At 47.6% G+C, this 21,686-nt stretch overlaps 2 long non-coding RNA genes across 3 annotated transcripts in view; one reads left to right on the forward strand and one right to left on the reverse strand.

Moving 5' to 3' along the window:
* Positions 1 to 10,603: 10,603 nt before the first annotated feature.
* LOC141573948 (uncharacterized) lies at positions 10,604 to 18,043 on the reverse strand. 2 transcript variants are annotated; one of them, XR_012500451.1, is made up of 4 exons: positions 17,791 to 18,043; positions 16,193 to 16,401; positions 12,909 to 13,038; positions 10,604 to 12,000 (listed from the first exon to the last, which is right to left on the reverse strand). It is a non-coding gene; the product is annotated as an uncharacterized LOC141573948 (long non-coding RNA). The 2 variants fall into 2 exon arrangements; XR_012500450.1 differs by having other exon boundaries at positions 12,909 to 16,401; positions 17,791 to 18,024.
* Positions 18,044 to 18,149: 106 nt separating this feature from the next.
* Positions 18,150 to 21,686, forward strand: part of LOC141573947 (uncharacterized) — a 61,654-nt gene continuing 58,117 nt past the window's right edge. The window contains exons 1-2 of the long non-coding RNA XR_012500449.1: positions 18,150 to 18,367; positions 19,794 to 20,172. This is a non-coding gene — a long non-coding RNA (uncharacterized LOC141573947). The remainder of the gene's footprint in view (positions 18,368 to 19,793; positions 20,173 to 21,686) is intronic.

The following is a 21,686-nucleotide window of genomic DNA, read 5'->3' on the forward strand; positions in this document are numbered from 1 at the left end:
CTTAGACCCGGGCCCCCCGCTGCCCTGGGTCCTGCACTGCAGAAGGTTCCCCTGGCCCTGACACTTCCTCTGGCCACGCCCTCCATCGGGTGGAGTCAGCAAGGCCAAGGGGACATGGTCATTGGCTCCATCCCATGCTCTAGAAACCCAGGACGCCGAATGCCCTGCCTCAGCAGCCCCTGACCCATTTCTAGTGCCTGCACCGGCTCTCCCCGGAGTTCAGATTCCCAGGACTCACAGAGAGGCCAAAGGGCAGCTGTTTGCATGGAGGTTATAGGCAGAGCCCTGACGTGAAATCTGAGTGTCCCCCTGTGCACATCCAAGGCCACTTATGGCAAGGGATGGACCCAGCATTGGGAAGAAAAGGGTCAGGCTAGTGATCAGAGTCTGGGAATCAGCTCTCCCCACACACTCACTTTCTTTGCAGGACTCCCCTGAGTCTGGTTGTTCTAATTTTGAACCTGGCCTTCCCCCTTATAATGAATGTATATTTGTAAAGGCAGGACTTTAGAAACTACTGCACTTAAAATGTTTAGATATATAGAATGTGAGCTCCCAGGTATGCTCTGGCCCTGCACTTCCAAGGGTCCAGAGCATTTATGTTGGCTCTACTGAGACTGTAAGTGGCAAAGACCATCTCCAGAGAGGAGGGGCTCCTGCTTCCCAGTCCGAAGTCAGGATCTTCTGAGCGGATAAAACAATGGACACTGAGACCCTCAATTGTAAATTGATTTAGAATAACGCCAAAGGTGTGTATGACGTGTGTGTGCGCACGCACGCACCTGGGGAATTGTGTGGTACATGACTGTGAGTGTGTGTGTGGCTGTGCGCGCACGCGCCTGGGGATGTGTGTGGTTGTGTGTATGCTATGTGTGTGTGTGCGTCTGAGGACGTGTATGGTTGTGTGTATGGTATGTGTGTGTGTGGTACATGAGTCCATGTACGTGTGTGTGTAGGGAATGTATGTGGGCCAGAGTCAGTGCGTCTGCACGTGTGATTGTGTGTATGTGCATGCATTAGTATTAACAGTAGAAGCTGTCCTTTAGAATTATGAAGTAGTAAAATTTGTATGATGTCTTTTGCTGTATAATTCAAAATTTAAAAAATCTTCAGTCACTAGAAATTTATTCCCCCCCGATTCTGACTTTATTTTTCCATATTGATATGTCTTCATTTTACTGATGAAGAAACTTAGCTTAGAGATGTTAACTGACTCAACCAAGGACATGGAGCTCGCGCACCCAGGGCCAGGACGCAGTCCAAGCCACGCTGCTCCAGAGGCCTGGAGCCCTACTCAAGATCACGCGTTGCCTCTTGGTGGGGGAACAGATTCTGATGGGCTGTGGCCAGCGTGCAGGCTGCCCAAACTGGGGACACGGGAAGCCGGGCAGAGAGTACCAGACAGCAGAGAAGAGTGAAGCCCTGCTCAGAAATTAGATAGGTTCCTAGGTCTTGGATGAGTAAGGAGGCTCACTGCTCATCCTTGATCCCTTTGCTGGTGGCCAAAAGGGACCAAGGTCCACGAGAGCACTTCTGGGATCTGCCTGCCAAAACCTGCAAAAGGACTGCTCACGACTGGCTCTGCAGTAGGAGCAGAGGAAGGAAATATCACCTTTTGGTGGACATTATTGGTGATGGCAGTAGGAGGCCTAGCAGCCTCGGTATAGTGGTGGCAGGACAGGGTCCTAGTGGATGATCGTTTTCACCTCTCTTAAAAATCATTGCTTCGTATATTATATCCATTTTGCGGTTTACTTTAGGGTGGTAAATATGGTCTCTGTTACTCCATATTAGCTGGATTGATTAATTTTTTTATTGTTAATTTTCTCTTCAATGATTTGGAAGCTATATTGCCTTTTAATGAAAATTCTCTCTAAATTTTTATAAATCATCTCTAAGTTCATAACTTTATATGTAATTGGACCAGTATTCCTATAACACTATCAAAACTGAAATAACCTATTAGATCCTGTTCCTCAATAATGATAAATTTAGCATATTTTACCTCTCTGCTGTTCCAGATTGTGTGTGTGTGCATTTTTGTGTGTGTGTGTTTGTGTGTGTGTGTGTGTATGTGTCCTCCAGTTACTATGTTTAGACAGTTGCTTCCAGTTTGTTATATTAACAATGAAATATAGCTATAAACTTCCTGGATTTCATTGCTCACTACCACTATTTAATACCATGTCTTTCCCACTTTTCAGTTATTTACTTATCGGGATTTTCAAATCAACTGGACACATGATTGGCTAAGTTTTTTCGAGAAGTGGACTTGGAACACTTTCATGTCTATATGAAGCTTTATGTTCTCCTCCTCAACAACTCTCAGGGTGTTGTTGATGGCCCAAGCCTTGTTTTAAAATATGGCATTGTTTTTCATCACCAAAAAAACAAAAAAGTTTTCTTGATTTAAATTGCTGTCTTTTTATGACTGGCTAGTCTTTTCTGGTGGATAGAGATTTACTTAACCTTCCCCCTTCTTTTCGCCATAACTCGGATTCATTGAGATGCATGTTTTTACCATTTCTCAGATGGGCTTCCGCTTTGACTTCCACTTTAAACCATCACCCCACTCTTTTTCTCCATGCTTATTCCTGAAACAGTGAGCTCTCTATCGGATTAAAGGTGGTTCCCGTCAGAGATGTGTGGCTCCCTGTCCAAAGGTCCAAATGAAGAGAAAAGGAAAGATTCCTGTTTCTGGTGGTTACATTTTGTCAGCTTAGAGATCTAGTTATCCGTGTGGCTGCGGTGGAATCTGCAATATCTTGGCTCAGAGTTTCCTTTTTCTGGCTTACTAGGGGAGCCGCAATAGCTGGGGTCACGGCGCTGTGGCCGTTGTCAGGATCCCAGGACTGAGGCAGCCCCTCTCCCCCCTTGTTATTTTGATCTTGCAAACTGGGCCCCAGCTATGCGAACCCTGCATCTGGCGGCCAGGATCGCCCCCCACGTGACGTGTCCCCAGTTCCTCGGCGTCCCTCACTGCTATCAGCTAGCTCCAGTAAGGGTGCGAGCTGGCTTCCACTGCGGTCTTTCCTCCTTCCTCTCCAGGCAGGCCGTCCTTTCCCACTAGATGTCCCTATACTTTCTCTCCTGTGCTACATAAGCTGAAGGAATTCCTCAGGGTTTCCAGCAGGTACATGGCGCTCTTCTATGTTTGGACCCCTTCAGTGCTTGTAGTGGAAATTTAGGAGGTGGAAAGGAAGAGCTTGGGGGTTCTCCGTATCTAGGGGCTCCCTATCCAGCAGATTCAACTAACTGTGGTTTGAAAATATTCGTGAAAAAACAGTTTCAAAAAGCAACACTTGAATTTGCCATCATTGACAACTACTTACATAGCATTCATGTTGTATTAGATACAGTGAGTAATCCAGAGATGATTTGAAGATATATATAAAGTACATGGGAGGGTACACATAAGTTCCATGCAAGTCCTATGCCATTTTATACAAGAGGCGTCAGCATCCATGGATGTTGACTTCAGGGGGGAGTCCTGGAACCAGTGCCCCATGGTTACCAAGGGATGACTAGAAGTCCAGGCTCCTTATCCCAGCCTGTCAGGTCCCCATGTGGTCTGAAACCTACCTGTACCACACTTCCCTTGTCACTCTCCTCCAGCCCTGGCAGACTGTCCTTTGATTTTTGAACAGGCCACACTCACTGTGCTTCAGATCTGGCCCCTAGAAATACCCGTTACTTTCTGAGCATGGCTCTGCTTTCACAAAAAGGGCTGCATTGTCACTAGAGAAGACACTGTGGAATTTCCTTTAAAAACTGAAAATAGACTTAACTCATGATCCAGCCTTCCCACTCCCGGGCATATGTCAGAAGAAAACTCTAATTCAAAAAGTCACATGCACCTCAATGCTCACAGCAGCACTATTTATAATAGCCAGGACATGGCAAAAACGCAAATGTCCGTCGACAGCTGACTAGATAAAGATGTAGTAGTATATTTATACAAAGGAATACTACTCAATCATTAAGAAGAACAAAATAATGTCATTTGCAGCAACATAGATGGATGTAGAGATAGCCATTCTAAGTGAAGTAAGCCAGAAAAAGAGAAGAATGCCATATAAAATCACTTATATGTGGAATCTAAAAAAAGACACAAGTGAACTTAACTACAAAAGTGAAACAGACCCACAGACATAGAGAAACAAACTTACGATTACCAGGGAGAGAAGGGGATGGGAAGGGATAAATATGGTAATTGGAAAAGTGTCCCTCTTGGAGAGTTATGGAAATGTTAGCTATCTTGATTGCGATGATGGTTTTCTGGGTGTAGACATCTATCAAATTCATCAAATAGTACATGTGAAATATATGTAATTTACTATACAGGAATCGTACCACAATAAATATGCCTGTAAAAAAAAAAAAAAACAAGAAAATATTGGCGGCATTGTGTCCTAACTTTTTATGTGTCTTTAGTGAGTGGGTCTTCAATTTTCCGGTCTGCCATATTTTCTGAACCAGAAGTGCCCTCCTTCCCTTTTCTTTGATAAACTGTCAGTGGGTGGCATTTATTCCCGTGGCTTCATCTGCTCTCTGTCCACTGATTAAGTTTCAAAACTTTTCCTGCAAGGACATTTCATTTCAGTCCCAGAAATATACTTATAATTGACAAGTAGACATGCCATTGTTTGAAGAAGTAAACCTAGTTCTGAGCGAGTGTAAATTCAAACACACAGAGCTTGAGATTTTTATGGGATAATCAAGTGGGAATGTCTACTTGTAGTTAAGTGATATAACATATAAGTGATTTTATATGGCATTCTTCTCTTTTTCTGGCTTACTTCACTTAGAATGGCTATCTCTACATCCATCTATGTTGCTGCAAATGACATTATTTTGTTCTTCTTAATGATTGAGTAGTATTCCTTTGTATAAATATACTACTACATCTTTATCTAGTCAGCTGTCGACGGACATTTGCGTTTTTGCCATGTCCTGGCTATTATAAATAGTGCTGCTGTGAGCATTGAGGTGCATGTGACTTTTTGAATTAGAGTTTTCTTCTGACATATGCCCGGGAGTGGGAAGGCTGGATCATGAGTTAAGTCTATTTTCAGTTTTTAAAGGAAATTCCACAGTGTCTTCTCTAGTGACAATGCAGCCCTTTTTGTGAAAGCAGAGCCATGCTCAGAAAGTAACGGGTATTTCTAGGGGCCAGATCTGAAGCACAGTGAGTGTGGCCTGTTCAAAAATCAAAGGACAGTCTGCCAGGGCTGGAGGAGAGTGACAAGGGAAGTGTGGTACAGGTAGGTTTCAGACCACATGGGGACCTGACAGGCTGGGATAAGGAGCCTGGACTTCTAGTCATCCCTTGGTAACCATGGGGCACTGGTTCCAGGACTCCCCCCTGAAGTCAACATCCATGGATGCTGACGCCTCTTGTATAAAATGGCATAGGACTTGCATGGAACTTATGTGTACCCTCCCATGTACTTTATATATATCTTCAAATCATCTCTGGATTACTCACTGTATCTAATACAACATGAATGCTATGTAAGTAGTTGTCAATGATGGCAAATTCAAGTGTTGCTTTTTGAAACTGTTTTTTCACGAATATTTTCAAACCACAGTTAGTTGAATCTGCTGGATAGGGAGCCCCTAGATACGGAGAACCCCCAAGCTCTTCCTTTCCACCTCCTAAATTTCCACTACAAGCACTGAAGGGGTCCAAACATAGAAGAGCGCCATGTACCTGCTGGAAACCCTGAGGAATTCCTTCAGCTTATGTAGCACAGGAGAGAAAGTATAGGGACATCTAGTGGGAAAGGACGGCCTGCCTGGAGAGGAAGGAGGAAAGACCGCAGTGGAAGCCAGCTCGCACCCTTACTGGAGCTAGCTGATAGCAGTGAGGGACGCCGAGGAACTGGGGACACGTCACGTGGGGGGCGATCCTGGCCGCCAGATGCAGGGTTCGCATAGCTGGGGCCCAGTTTGCAAGATCAAAATAACAAGGGGGGAGAGGGGCTGCCTCAGTCCTGGGATCCTGACAACGGCCACAGCGCCGTGACCCCAGCTATTGCGGCTCCCCTAGTAAGCCAGAAAAAGGAAACTCTGAGCCAAGATATTGCAGATTCCACCGCAGCCACACGGATAACTAGATCTCTAAGCTGACAAAATGTAACCACCAGAAACAGGAATCTTTCCTTTTCTCTTCATTTGGACCTTTGGACAGGGAGCCACACATCTCTGACGGGAACCACCTTTAATCCGATAGAGAGCTCACTGTTTCAGGAATAAGCATGGAGAAAAAGAGTGGGGTGATGGTTTAAAGTGGAAGTCAAAGCGGAAGCCCATCTGAGAAATGGTAAAAACATGCATCTCAATGAATCCGAGTTATGGCGAAAAGAAGGGGGAAGGTTAAGTAAATCTCTATCCACCAGAAAAGACTAGCCAGTCATAAAAAGACAGCAATTTAAATCAAGAAAAGTTTTTTGTTTTTTTGGTGATGAAAAACAATGCCATATTTTAAAACAAGGCTTGGGCCATCAACAACACCCTGAGAGTTGTTGAGGAGGAGAACATAAAGCTTCATATAGACATGAAAGTGTTCCAAGTCCACTTCTCGAAAAAACTTAGCCAATCATGTGTCCAGTTGATTTGAAAATCCCGATAAGTAAATAACTGAAAAGTGGGAAAGACATGGTATTAAATAGTGGTAGTGAGCAATGAAATCCAGGAAGTTTATAGCTATATTTCATTGTTAATATAACAAACTGGAAGCAACTGTCTAAACATAGTAACTGGAGGACACATACACACACACACACACAAACACACACACACAAAAATGCACACACACACAATCTGGAACAGCAGAGAGGTAAAATATGCTAAATTTATCATTATTGAGGAACAGGATCTAATAGGTTATTTCAGTTTTGATAGTGTTATAGGAATACTGGTCCAATTACATATAAAGTTATGAACTTAGAGATGATTTATAAAAATTTAGAGAGAATTTTCATTAAAAGGCAATATAGCTTCCAAATCATTGAAGAGAAAATTAACAATAAAAAAATTAATCAATCCAGCTAATATGGAGTAACAGAGACCATATTTACCACCCTAAAGTAAACCGCAAAATGGATATAATATACGAAGCAATGATTTTTAAGAGAGGTGAAAACGATCATCCACTAGGACCCTGTCCTGCCACCACTATACCGAGGCTGCTAGGCCTCCTACTGCCATCACCAATAATGTCCACCAAAAGGTGATATTTCCTTCCTCTGCTCCTACTGCAGAGCCAGTCGTGAGCAGTCCTTTTGCAGGTTTTGGCAGGCAGATCCCAGAAGTGCTCTCGTGGACCTTGGTCCCTTTTGGCCACCAGCAAAGGGATCAAGGATGAGCAGTGAGCCTCCTTACTCATCCAAGACCTAGGAACCTATCTAATTTCTGAGCAGGGCTTCACTCTTCTCTGCTGTCTGGTACTCTCTGCCCGGCTTCCCGTGTCCCCAGTTTGGGCAGCCTGCACGCTGGCCACAGCCCATCAGAATCTGTTCCCCCACCAAGAGGCAACGCGTGATCTTGAGTAGGGCTCCAGGCCTCTGGAGCAGCGTGGCTTGGACTGCGTCCTGGCCCTGGGTGCGCGAGCTCCATGTCCTTGGTTGAGTCAGTTAACATCTCTAAGCTAAGTTTCTTCATCAGTAAAATGAAGACATATCAATATGGAAAAATAAAGTCAGAATCGGGGGGGAATAAATTTCTAGTGACTGAAGATTTTTTAAATTTTGAATTATACAGCAAAAGACATCATACAAATTTTACTACTTCATAATTCTAAAGGACAGCTTCTACTGTTAATACTAATGCATGCACATACACACAATCACACGTGCAGACGCACTGACTCTGGCCCACATACATTCCCTACACACACACGTACATGGACTCATGTACCACACACACACATACCATACACACAACCATACACGTCCTCAGACGCACACACACACATAGCATACACACAACCACACACATCCCCAGGCGCGTGCGCGCACAGCCACACACACACTCACAGTCATGTACCACACAATTCCCCAGGTGCGTGCGTGCGCACACACACGTCATACACACCTTTGGCGTTATTCTAAATCAATTTACAATTGAGGGTCTCAGTGTCCATTGTTTTATCCGCTCAGAAGATCCTGACTTCGGACTGGGAAGCAGGAGCCCCTCCTCTCTGGAGATGGTCTTTGCCACTTACAGTCTCAGTAGAGCCAACATAAATGCTCTGGACCCTTGGAAGTGCAGGGCCAGAGCATACCTGGGAGCTCACATTCTATATATCTAAACATTTTAAGTGCAGTAGTTTCTAAAGTCCTGCCTTTACAAATATACATTCATTATAAGGGGGAAGGCCAGGTTCAAAATTAGAACAACCAGACTCAGGGGAGTCCTGCAAAGAAAGTGAGTGTGTGGGGAGAGCTGATTCCCAGACTCTGATCACTAGCCTGACCCTTTTCTTCCCAATGCTGGGTCCATCCCTTGCCATAAGTGGCCTTGGATGTGCACAGGGGGACACTCAGATTTCACGTCAGGGCTCTGCCTATAACCTCCATGCAAACAGCTGCCCTTTGGCCTCTCTGTGAGTCCTGGGAATCTGAACTCCGGGGAGAGCCGGTGCAGGCACTAGAAATGGGTCAGGGGCTGCTGAGGCAGGGCATTCGGCGTCCTGGGTTTCTAGAGCATGGGATGGAGCCAATGACCATGTCCCCTTGGCCTTGCTGACTCCACCCGATGGAGGGCGTGGCCAGAGGAAGTGTCAGGGCCAGGGGAACCTTCTGCAGTGCAGGACCCAGGGCAGCGGGGGGCCCGGGTCTAAGGAGAGAAGCCCTAAGGAAAAGTCTGTGGAGGCTGTAAGGTACCTTCATTCCCATTAATTAAAAAAAACAAAAGCTTACCACAGGCGTGCGGGGGAAGGGTTTTGTTATAACAAGGGAAGGCACTTGCCAAGGTCTGGCCATAGAGGGCTGCTGGGTTTGCCAGGTTGAAGAGGAACCGAGAGGCCGTTTGCCTCCCCTGGGTCTAGACACTGCTTGAATTCTTCCAGGTGACACTTAAATGCAGTGAGACATGGAACTCTCTAAAGTTGTTAAAATATTCATGGTGAGCCATTCAACTCTCTCCTCATTCTTGGCTACGAAAGCACGATAAACACAGGTGGGAATCTCATCAGCCTGTTGGTTGGTTCACTGTCCGTCTGGCGCCCCCTCTTGTAGGAGCCTTTATCACATCACCCAGGGCTGACCCATCTCAGGATCACAGCTGATTTTCCACAGGTGGCACCACTTGCTGGTGACATGAAGGAACCATGTTAGCCACCTCCCAAACTCTGAGGCTTCTCCTGGGAGGAGCCTGCAGACACCCAGTCCAGCCTCTGCACAATGATGCTCCTCAGTGTCACTCCCGGCTTGCTGCCCTGGCCTCTAGCTCTGGCCAGAACCTCGCTGAATTGTCGATAAATGTCCCCCATGCACCACGTCTAAGCTTGGGGTCCAGAGGTGACCATGGTTCTTATTTTCTTCCCATCGATGGACTGTTTGATCTTCATGTAATCGTGTTGGCACGAAGGCCAGTACCACCCTCTTGAGGCCTCCCCGAGCCGCCTCTGTCTATAACTGTCCTAGCGCCCCAGGGGATCGGGTCTGAAGCCTGGCACTCAGACACGAGGATGACAGCTGGAGAGACAGGAATCCACTCCTGCTGTGGCTTCTGCTGAGGCTCGATGTGGCCATACAAATGGATCCCACAGGCCCTGACTTCACTTGACTCGCTGCAGGGATGCTCCCACACTGCCCCGTTCCCCCCCCAGAGACAGAGGGCTTTCTGCTTGTTCCCGAAGGCCCCACCCCCGAGGGGCCACTGGGTCCAGTGGAGCGTCCAGCCTGGTTCCCCGCCAGCCCTTGGGGCTTTGGTGGGGCCTGGAACATCAACTACCCTCCCCTTAGTGGTCCGTTTGTCCTTTCCAGCCAACAGACCTAGGTCATAAGCACTTTAACTCACCTTAGGGTGTTTTCCTCACTTCAGGGGCAGTGAGGACAGGGCTTCTTCACACTCCAAGTGCCCCAGGTCTGGATGCAGACAGTCTGGCTCTCCCCCAAGTCCTGCAGTTCCCGGCCACACCTGCTGCTGGTCACAGTCTGTGCTGTGTTCTCTTCCAGGACAAGGGGTGCACTCTGACCCCCGCCCCGCCCCCACCAGCGGTGGCAGAGGCGGCGGACAGGCAGGTGAGCTGGGGCCTGAGACCGTGCCCGCAGATCAGTGCCCCAGAGGCCGCTGGTGACTAGAGGGGCCACGGGGCAGAAGGCAGCATGGGATGGGAGGAGGAGGAAGGTTCAGGATAAGGAGATGAAAGGGGGAACGGACAGCACTGTGAGGGCCTCGGCCATGAAAGGGAGGAGAAATCACAGTGACAGCTGGAGCGGTGTCGGCGTTAAAAGCTGCGGGCTGTTTTTTTTAATTTTATTAATTACCAATATATATTGACAGATTTCTTATTTTATTAAAGTTTATGTTCCATGTCATATAACAGGATAGAGTATGTTATTATTTATTAAATAATACATAATAGAAGATATAATAGCATATTATCTTCTGTTTATTTATTAGCAGATAGTATATAATACATATGTAGGTGTTTATACACATAATATATAATTCATGCATCTATATAATATATAACCCATAACAAATAATGTAAGATTATGATTAATATATAATATAACAAGATTACATAACAATAATGATGTAATATTACCCATTGTATGTCTTGGTTCATGACACATTCTCATCTTAGGTGCCTGTCAGAGGTATTTATGTATTAAAATTAATATTATAAGACACAGTTATGAACCTATCACCCAGCACCATAACAGGAATATTGACAGTGACATACTGTGTCCTCTTTCCCTATCCTGCTCTTGGCCTTTTCTCACAGGAAGTAACCAGCATCCTGAATCCTGGCTTACCCTTGCCTTGTGTTACTTTCACACACACAACATTTAAGATCAGTTAAAACAAATGAACTGCAGGTACATGCAATGAAGTGGGTGAATCACACACTCCATGTTAAATTGAAAAAGTAACCCCTAGAAGGTAGCCGATAGTGTGCTATGCTTTTAACTGTGTATATATATATGTCAACTAAACTCACTGAATTAAGAACAACTACAGCTAGAGTCCAGGTGGGAGAGGGACAGATAAAAGGTGAGGTGAGCAGGTTTGCTGCAGGTGAGCGAGTTCCTTTCCAGTGACATGTCATTCTCTCTGAAGCAGGAGGCAAGGCCATCTGCTGGGAGTCAGGGAAGAGACAGAGGGAAGGTTAGAGGTGTGCAGAGAGCAGAGAATGTTGACACCACTGAGTGATAAGTGGGGAAATGTGCTCACTAGAGAAATCCTGGAGGATTGCCTGGCAGCGGCAACATGGTGGGCATTGATTTGTAGTCTTGGAAATCTGTGCTGGGAGAGCCTGCTGCCTGCAGGCTCAGAACAAGTAGAGCTGGGTGAACCGAGATGGAAGTCGGCCTGGTGAGGAACTGAAAAGGTCAAGGCTCAAGGGGGTTTTGTCTGTCATAAAGAGAGTGCTGACTGTGGATGCAGAGCTGGAAGGTGGGGAAGTGGAAGTAAGAGGAACGTGGACAGGCAGGAAAGCAGAGGAGTCAGCGCATGATGCCCCAGTGAGGGTGAAGGAGGGCCAGGGAGGCTGGTGGAGAAGAAGCTGGACGGCTAGAGGTGGGCATTTAAAGGAGAGAGGCTGGACCTGGGGTGGAGACACGCCCGGGTATGAGCCCAGGGGTAGGGTGAACGGGGGGTGGCTGGCTCAGGGTGACAGAGAAGAAGACCCTACAATGACCATACTGGGTGGTGGAAGGAGAATGAACTTTGACGTCTTGATGGTAGGAGGCGAGGCAATACAGAGCTGGTGGTCCAGGTGCTCCTGACTGAGGCAGATGAGCAGGGAGGCCAGGGTGGCAGGCACTGCTAGGAAAGGATCTGGGTTTTCCATGTGCTCCCACGAGGGGAGGAGCAATCATCTGAAGGGGGAAAGTGAGCACAAGGAGGCCAACCCAGGCTCCTGATCAAACGGGGGTTGTGAAGGTGCAAAGCGTCAACTCCAGTGATGGTGGCCCAGGAAGCAGGGACCACGGGTGAAGTGAGGGGGCACTCAGAGAAGAGAGGGAGAAGAGTCTTCTGGGTGTAGGGGGAAGAGAGGCCCGAGGACAAAGGAGCACAGAGGCACAGTGATGAGGATGGACTGGCTCTATGGTGACACTGCAGGGATGGCTGGATCTTTGTCCTGAGGGCTTAGGTTGGGGGGACTACTGGCCTCATGAGGATCCCCCTCTCAGCAGCCTGGACAGAGGCTCTCGCTCCTGAGAGCTGTGTGGCCACCACTGTTCCCGGAGGGGCTCTGCCTCCATCTTCTCTTATCAGACTTTCCTGCCCAGCCCCCGACCGCCAGCGAGGGAGCCTGGGCCTCGCAGCTGTTTGCCGTGGAGGGACACAGGCTCCTCGGAGGAGCAGGCGGATCTTACTTTGCTCCGTAACCCAGGGCCTAGCAAAGCGCCAGCCCATGTGTGGGCCATGTAGGGGCTTGGATACTTACTATACTAACTCAAAGCAGTAGAATTGCAGAGCTGGAGGAAGGGACCACTGAGCTCACAGAGTTCACTGCCCACACCCCCATTCTACAGATGAGGAATCAGAGACAAATCAGTGAAGCAGCCTTGGCCAAGGTCACGCTGCTCGTAAATGCTGGCCTGTGTCGGGCATGCCAAGTGATGAGCTGCAGTGAAGGGGCTGAGAGGGGTCTCTGGGGCCAGAGAGCTCGGGTTCAAGTCCCAGCTCTGCCATTTATTAGCCGTGTGATTAATGAATGTCCTTACCTTTAAAGTGGAACTCATAGTGGTGCCAACTCATTGGGTTGTCATGAACACAGCGTTCCTGGAACAGCAGGATAGAGTTCTGTAAGGGTTTGCTGTTGCTTTTGTTATGATTATTATCACCAAGTGAACCCTGAAATGAAGAACAAAGGCAGCAAGAATTTTTATTTTAAAGGAGTTTCAAATCCTCTGATGAATGCTTCATTTCATCTATTCAAGTTTTCATTTGACCCTTATTAACAACTACACAATGGATGACTTTTGAGGCAATCTTGCTTCATGTCTTTAATTCTCACTAACGACACAGGCTATTTAACAGGCAGCAGTTTCTTTTCCAGGAAGAGGGACAAAAAGTTAAAAATGACTCAGTGCCTCTCGGCCCCCAGTGAGTTGGTTGTGACCTGTCAACCCAGCTTTGGGGAAGTGCCCGCTCCCCATGAGCCCACTGAGCTGCCCCGCAGCCTCCAAGGGGTGCCGTACCCCCACACGAATCCAGTCTCTTGGTTCCTATCTTTGCTTCAGATCCCTCAAGGACTGCCCATGCCCCAGGGCCCCATCTGCCCCACCAGCCTTGGCTGCTGGACTCCAGGACACCATCCTGGGTCTCAACCATCCCCTGTTCCTATGACCGCCCCACTACTCTACATTTTGTCCTTCAAGTGTGGGCTTCTGTGGCTCGCCACACAGCAGGGGTCTCCCCGTCCTCCACCTTGGGTAACTGCATCGTCCTGCACAGTGTCTAGGGAACCCGTGTGGAGGCAGGAAGAATACAGAACAACAGGTGCTCAGAGGGGCTGCCTTTCCCACTGCAGGGGCCCTAGAGAGCTTTCTCCCAGCTGGTTATTCACAGGCGCTGAAGCTGTGGAATCTCGATCTCACCAATTTAAAGGGCATCATCACTAATTAGAAAAGCAATCATTTCTTCAGTAGCAAAAAGAGAAAAGACTTTGTGTTCCCCACCTCCAACAGTTTTCCTCCACCTTCAGATGTTTCTCATCTCTGGGCAAGGGTAGAATGCAACTCACAGAATATTATTTTTCAATGTCTTTTCCCACTCTGAAGATTGCTTTCCCAGAACCGATGAAGGCTAGAATTGTTTAGCTTCCCTGGACTGAGGATTCAGAGGCCTGGGGGGAAGGGGGGAGGGGGAGGTGAGATAACTCAGCAATATTGAACCTAACAGAGACATAAAAAGGTTCTATTCTAAACAGAAAGGAAGCAGGATGCTATAGAAACAGGAAAACCATAGTTGGAAATACAATAACGAGTTGCAAGAGAATAAACATAAAGATGTAAAAATGAAAAAGGACATCAAAATAAAAAAAGTTGGGAATGGGAGAGGGGAGCAAGAAAATGTAGATTTTTTTCTTTCTTTTTTTTCTTCGTTATTCTTAGGATGTGTTGGAGCCTACGTGATTATCAGTCTAAAGGAAATAGATATAGTAATGGGCTGATATATTTGAAGAATAAGGTAACCACAAATCAAAAGCATACAATAGAGTCGCAAAAAAACCAAAAAGAAACAAACTCAAAATGGCTTAAAGACTTAAATATTACACACGACACTATAAACTTCTCACAAGAAAACATAGGCAAAACATTATTTGACATACATCTCAGCAATGTTTTCGTAGGGTAACCTAAGCAACCCAAGCAACAGAAATAAAAGCCAAAATAAATAAATGAGACCTAATTAAACTTATAAACTTTTGCACAGCAATAGAAACCATAAGTAAAACTAAAAGACAACCTATGGAATGGGAGAAAATATTTGCAAAAGATGAGACTGTCCATGGCTTAATTTCTAGACTATATAAATAGTTCATACAACTTAATAAGAAAAAAATAAACAACCAAATCCAAAAATGGGCAGAACAACTAAACAAGCAATTCTCCAATGAAGACACACAGATGGCCAATAGGCATATAAAAAATGCTTAATATCGTTCAATTATCAGAGAAATGCAACTCAAAACTACAATGTTATCATCTCACACCAGTCAGAATGGCCATCATTCAAAAGTCCACAAACCATAAATGCCGGAGAGGCTGTGGAGAAAAGGAAACCCTCCTACATTGTTGGTGGGAATGTAGTTTGGTGCAGCCACTGTGGAAAACAGTATGGAGATTCCTCAAAAGACAAAAAAAAAAAAAAAAAAAAAAAGTCTTATCACCTAATCCAGCAATCCCACTCCTGGGCATATATCCAGAGGGAACCTTCATTCCAAAAGATACCTGCACCCCAATTTTCACAGGAGCACTGTTTACAATGGCCAAGACATAGAAGCAACCTAAACATTCACTGACAGATGACTGGATAAAGATGTGGTATTTAGATATAACAGAATATTACTCAGTCATAACAAAGAAGGAAATAAGGCCATTTACAGCAACATGGATGGAACTGGAGATTATCTCACTAAGTGAAATAAGTTAGACAAAGACAAGTATCATATGATATTATTTATATGTGGAATTTTTAAAAATATGATACAAATGGACTTATCTATAAAACAAAAAACAGACTCACAGACTTATAAAACAAACTTAGGAGTTTGGGATTAACAGATACAAATTACTATATGTAAAACAGACAAACGACAAGGATTCACTGTAGAACACAGGGAAGAATATTCAGTATCTTGCAACCTATAATGGAAAAGAACCTGAAAAAGAATAGACTATGTATATGTACAACTGAATCACTATGCTGCATACCTGAAACTAACAAAACAGCTGTATAACTGAAACTAACAAAACATTGTAAATCAATCACATTTCAATTTAAAAAAAAATGATAAGCTCTAAATACCTTTATTCAAAGAAAATCTTGAACTCTTCCCTCTTACAAAATTTAAAATGGGTAGCTTGAGCAGGACCAAATTATACTGGATGGGCAGTTACATATCTTCTCCAGCACGTGGCCCATGCTACACACACATCGTGTTTTCCTACAGGTAAGAACAGCCCTGACTGCACAGCGAGCGACTCTTTCTGGGACAAGGGCCTCTGTGGCAGTGGCCTCCTTGTCACCGCTGCATCTCACCAGGAGGCCAGGGTTTTCAGAGGGGAGGGGACATAGAGCTCATACACTTCAAATTGACTTCCCGAAAAAACTATGGAAAAACCAAATTCACCTGCAGTGTAGGAAACATGAGCAGGGCCCCTAAGCAGACCGACAAGCCCAAAGTAAGATGGCCCGATGTTCAGATCGGAACCAGAACAAAGACCACCTGGCCCCAGTTAAATGACCACCACCTCACCTGCAATGAACTGCTCGTACTCACTGTCAGGGATGTTTCTGTTGAGACTTGGGAGGTCAAAGGAGTCGGACCAGGGATCGGGGCTCTGCCAGTGGTAGAGGTGGCCCCAAGGGAATAGCACCAGTACCGGCTCCTCCATCTTCAGCAGGGTCTTCAGGAGGAAGGCAATGTGGAAGCAGACGTTCCTACGGAGGTTGAAGCCTTCTGGAGGGTTGAAGTCACACAGAAGGTACCTGGCAGGGAGCAAAGGAGAGCGGGTCTTCAGGGCCAGGCCTCTGCACAGGAATCCCGGCTTAGATAGAACAGATACAACGGGAATCCCTGCACAGCCCATGGCCTAGACTCCAGACACATTCAGCAGCTTCTGGTTTGTAAAGAGGAGGCACTGCCCACCCATCTCCATGTGGCCAATTACTTCAAGTCCGGGAGCAGTTGCGGAAGACATCTTGGCATCCGTCTAACACCACTAAGCACCCGACTAGCATCTGAGCACCCGTTCTCCAGGGGCTCTCAAACTTCTTGTTCTACAGAACCCTATACACTCTTAACAATTACTGAGAACTCCAAAAGGCTGCTATTTATGTGAGTTTAATCTATCAATATTTCCTGTGTTAGAAGTTAAATAAGAAGTTAGAAAAAGTGTATGAATTCACTTAAAAATATTAACAATCTACTGTATGTTACCATTAATACTCTTAAACAAAATATAATTCTATTTTTCAAAAGAAAAATCATTAGTGAGAAGAATAGCAGTGATTTTAATTTCTGCAAATCTCTTTTGGACTGGTGAGAGCTGAATTCTCCTATCTGCCTCTGCATTCCCTGTTTTGTGATATCGCAGGCCAGTTTTTCCCTGGAAAACCCCGCAGGAACTCGGGAGAGCAAGAGTGTGCAAAAGGCAGGTGACATCCCGGCGTTTCTATGAAAATGGTCTTGCACCTCAGGGGCCTTGGATACACTTTGATAACTGTTGCCTTATCCAAGGCGAGACTCTTCTACACAAGAGCCAGGCAAGGGTCCTGTATTCTGTAATGAGTTACCGCCACCACACCCCTCCCTTCTCTGTGTGTTTCTCACAAGCTCCATTACTGCAGATGAGGATGTAATCCTCAACTGGGGCCTCTAATCCCAGAAGACTGCTAACTTCAAGAGGGAGGGTCCCATCTACCATCCCTACACCCCGCATAGTTTATTTTGAGTCAAGCCCTAGATAACTGCTTATCGGCACTGACCCTTGTGTCTTTTTCCTGAGGTTGACTGAAGGAACCAACTTCTGGATGGAACTGAAAGTTCCCTGCAGATAAACAAGTCTGATAAGCCACCCCATTCCAACATCTGATTCTGGGGCTCTTCAAAACCTGGGTAAGGCCCCGCTTCATCTAAGATTGGTCCTCCGCCTGCCCTTCCCGGGGGGTTCAGGGAGGCCGCGGCCACCAAGGGCGACCCAGACTCGCGGCCCCAGCCCCAGGGCCTGAGGGGGAGGAAAGCTTGAGGCTGTGCCCAAGCCCTGCCCCGCCCCGCCCCAACACGCTCCCCGGCACCACAGCCCTCCCCGGCCACCGCCCCAACCCCGATCCCACCCCGGTTCATGTCCGCCGGCCCCGCCGACGGAGCGGACGTACGTTTACCGTCTGTGGGACGCCGCCCCAGACAGGATGTCGGCCGCCGACTGACCAGGCCAGAACTAGACGCCCGGCCCGGCAAGCCGCCATCCCCAGCAGCAAGCACCGCCATGGTCCCGGGCAGCTGCACACTTCCGGAGCCCGCTACCCGCCCCAGAAGCGCACGACGGCCCGCGCAGATTGTGGCGCCTGTAACCATGGCAACTCCGCGGGGCCCTCCCCTAGCGCTTGCGTCGTGCGTCCTCCCGAGTCTAGTTGTGCGAGGGCAGAACTTGCGGAGCCAATGGGAGCCAGGGCGCAGCCAGGACGGGGGTGGGGGGAGGCTTATGGGACAGCTGGGCGGTGCCGGGGAGGGCAGGGCCGCGCGGAAGTCCTGACCTGCAGGTGGCGCCGGCCGGAGGCTGGGGCGTTGCTGCCACCAGTGGGCGGGGCAGCGGGGCAGCGAGGCGGGGGCACCCTCACCTGTCCGTGTGTGGGGATCAGCCTGGGCTCCGTGGCCTCCGCTTGCACCGGGCGTGGACCCAGGCTACCGGTGGGCAAGATAGAGGACTGAGCCCAGGCACGCTCGGCTGGCCAGGTAGGGCACCTGAAGTGCAGATCCGCCAGGCCCGCTGCCGGCCTTGAATACGCGCTGCTAGGCAGTTTCCAAGAAGACGGGATCTGTCATAAGAGGGGAGGTAGGGCTTGGGTGCCAGATGTCGGGTTGGGTGCAGTCTCACAGGAGAGCCACGGTGAGAGGGCGCAGAGCGGCCCCTCTGTTGGCGGGGCTAAGAGTTTGGGGTATAGGGTCGGGGTGGTGTGTGCCTTTCTCTGTGGTCTCCTCACTCCAGAGCAAGTGGCTTTGCTTCCCCCCTCCCCTCACTGCACTCCCTGCCTTCCCCAGCACCACCTGGGGTGTGGTCATGTCGAGGCAGGGAAGGCCCAGGGAAGGGGCTCATTCAGGGGCAGGGGCCACTCTGCAGGGATGCTGGACCTGACAGCAATGCAGTGCTTCAAAACTCCCCTGGGCTGGGTTTCTAACCAGTGGGATGGAAGGGACTTTCCCTCCTGGGGTGCATTTGGGGGAACTAGATACATCATGAATGTCAGCCCTGAAAATGGAGGCTGCGCTATATCCATTCTTGGAAAGAAAAATCAGGCCCTTGCAGCCCAGGTGACTCAGAAAATCAGTCAGCAATGTTCGGGGTCCCCAGTTTAGGCTTTCAATTAGAGCTGAGCGGCTCAGGAGGCCAGATCCCTGTCCGTGGCTCCAGGAGTAGGCTTTCTGCTGGGGGACAGGATCCTCACAAACACCTGTGTCTTTGTGAGTCACTCCCCTCTGACAAGCTGGGAGGCAGGGTGCAGTTGTGGGAAATCGTGTTTCCATGAGGAGAGGGCCACCAAGTGGTGGGGGCACAGGAGACAGTGAGAAAGAGTCCCGCAGCCTTTCTGGAATCAAAAAACTGGCAAATGTGAAAAAGTGCATAATTTGTTTTATTGAACAGGCTGCTTATGTACGTTTGGAGGGCCAGGTTCAAGGACTCTGCATCCCTCCAGGACAATAGCCTCAAGAGAAGAACAGACAGAGCATGAAGAGATGTGGGGTTTCTCCAAGGAATGAGGCAGAACAGGGAATTCTGCAGATTTGCAAGGAGACCCTTAACGCTGAGCACCGGGTTACAATCCCACGTGACCCTTGTCGTGTTTGGCTTGGGCTCTGGGTCTGGCCTGATCATGTATTCTTCCAGCTGAGTTCCAGAAATTCAGAGGGTAGACTTAGAGAGGCTGCGTTTGGAACCCGGTGTGGAGACGGAGGGTCCTTTATCCTGAGTCCCCTCAGCCTAATCACTGTAGTTGAGTTCCAACACCACCCAGGCCCCCAGGGTGGCCGTGGAGGGAGAGCAAGCCTGGCAGGTGACCCAGGGGTCCCACTGCTGTGCCCCTCCCTTTTCTTTGTTCCCTTTCACCCCGGAAGGTGTGATTGTCTCATGTCATGGTGACAAGCCATCTCTCTTCTCTGTCAGGTGGGATCCCCACCCCCGCTCAGCCTTCTTTCTGCATGGATGCTGAAGGACCAGGCTCAGTTGAAGTTCTGAGTTTGAGCAGTAAGGTGGAAACAAAGAAACCAATGGAAACAAAGAAAGAAGTCATTGTGGCAAAGCTCCCCACGACAGAGAAGCTGCCCTGAGTGGAAGGGAGTGTGTGGGCATGCCCATTTGTTTCGTGTCTCCCAGTGCTCTTCGCTTTCTTATTGCAGACCTGCATGGTTACAACAAAATGATCTGCAAAACTGAAAATATTTACTCTCTGGCTTTTACAGAAAAGGCTGACCAGCCTCTGGTTCCCGTACCGGTCAACTGATTGGAGTACCTTTCCAGTTTGGAAACATCTGGGCAGGCCCAGGTTTGCAAAATTCTTTAAGAGTATTTATGGAGTTTTGCTTCTAAACATTTTTATGGCTGTATACTTCTGAGCTGAGGTTGTGCTGTGTAATCCTGAGCCGGGATTTTCTCAAACTGTTTCTTATTTCTTATACCGGACACCCCTAAATTCCAAGGGGAATGGGATGTTAAGGAAGCCATGGAGTTTAGGAAAAAGATACAGATTTCATTTCCATTTAAGCATCGATGTATCTCCATCCTAGGCAGTATCGGTTCTGTGGTAATGATAGGGGAACTAAATAGCAACCAAATTTATAGAAAATAGTGGGTCATTGGGTAGACAAGTTCTTCTTTTCAACATTTTTGTAGTGTTTGCAGTTTAAGATGACCGTTCCTGAGAAACAGGCAGCCTCTTAGAATGAAATAGCATTTTCCCTGAACCATACTCAATTTTTATTTCGTAGACAGCAGGAAGGGCAATCACACATCCAACACTTGGGGACCTCAAAGATAAAACGTAACTTTCTGGGAGCACCCTCCCCCCGTCTCCCTCTGCTCTTTTCACTGTCCCATTTTCCCTGAAGGCTCTTTCGTATCTTCTGCTCATGACTCCAGTAACTCTTCCTTCTCGTCCCTCAGCTGGTAAGTTTACTTTTCTACTTTGACCAAGCAAACTGAGGCCAACAGAGAGAACTTTCACCAGCAACTCCCAGCACATCCGCTCGCCTTCTGATGTCTGTGACCTCACTCTCGCTGCCCCACCTCTTATTACAGGTGACATCGAAAGCCAGATCATCCAAAAGTCACCAGGGGGCCCATCCATACAATCTTCTCTGGGCTGTCACTCCCACATCCATCCTCTCTGTCACTACCTCATCTATTTTGTTCTCCTGCTAGTTGGCTCCTATCAGTATATAAAAGTCCATCCTCTTAAAAGAAACAAACAGCACTCCTTGACTCTAATTGGCCCCCACCAATTGCCACCCCATGTCTTTGCAGCAAATCTTTAATGAGTCGTTTAAACCCACTGTCTGCATATTCTCTTGAGCCATTCCCTTTTGCACCCACTCTGGCTTTTCCCCTGATCCCTCGCTCTATGGAAACTGCTCTGTCAAGGCCATCAGTGACCCCACGTTGCTAAATATAGTGGTCAGTTTTAGTTTTCATCATGCGTGGCCCTTTGGCAGCATTTGACCCAGCTCTTCCATTTCTCCTCCCCCGTGTTCCTGCTTCACTTGACCTCCAGCCCATCGCTCTGCTTTCGAACCACTGGCTGGTCTTTTGCCAACGTCTCCTCTTTTTTCCAAATATTTACTGAGAATGTGTCTCGGAGTTGGGTCCTGGGTCTCTCCTCTATCTCACTGCTATACTTTTGGTGGAAGCAACCAGACTTGGAAATTGACATGCCATCAATTTCTCGATTTGTCCAAAACTCCCTGATTGGCCTTTTCCATTTGGAACTCTCTCCCTGATACTCATATTCTTTTTCTTTCATTCATCTTGCTTTCACATTCATACATATGTTCTACTGTGTAA

This window comes from Camelus bactrianus, chromosome 18 (assembly GCF_048773025.1).
Source record: "Camelus bactrianus isolate YW-2024 breed Bactrian camel chromosome 18, ASM4877302v1, whole genome shotgun sequence".
NCBI classification, from domain to species: Eukaryota; Metazoa; Chordata; class Mammalia; order Artiodactyla; family Camelidae; genus Camelus; species Camelus bactrianus.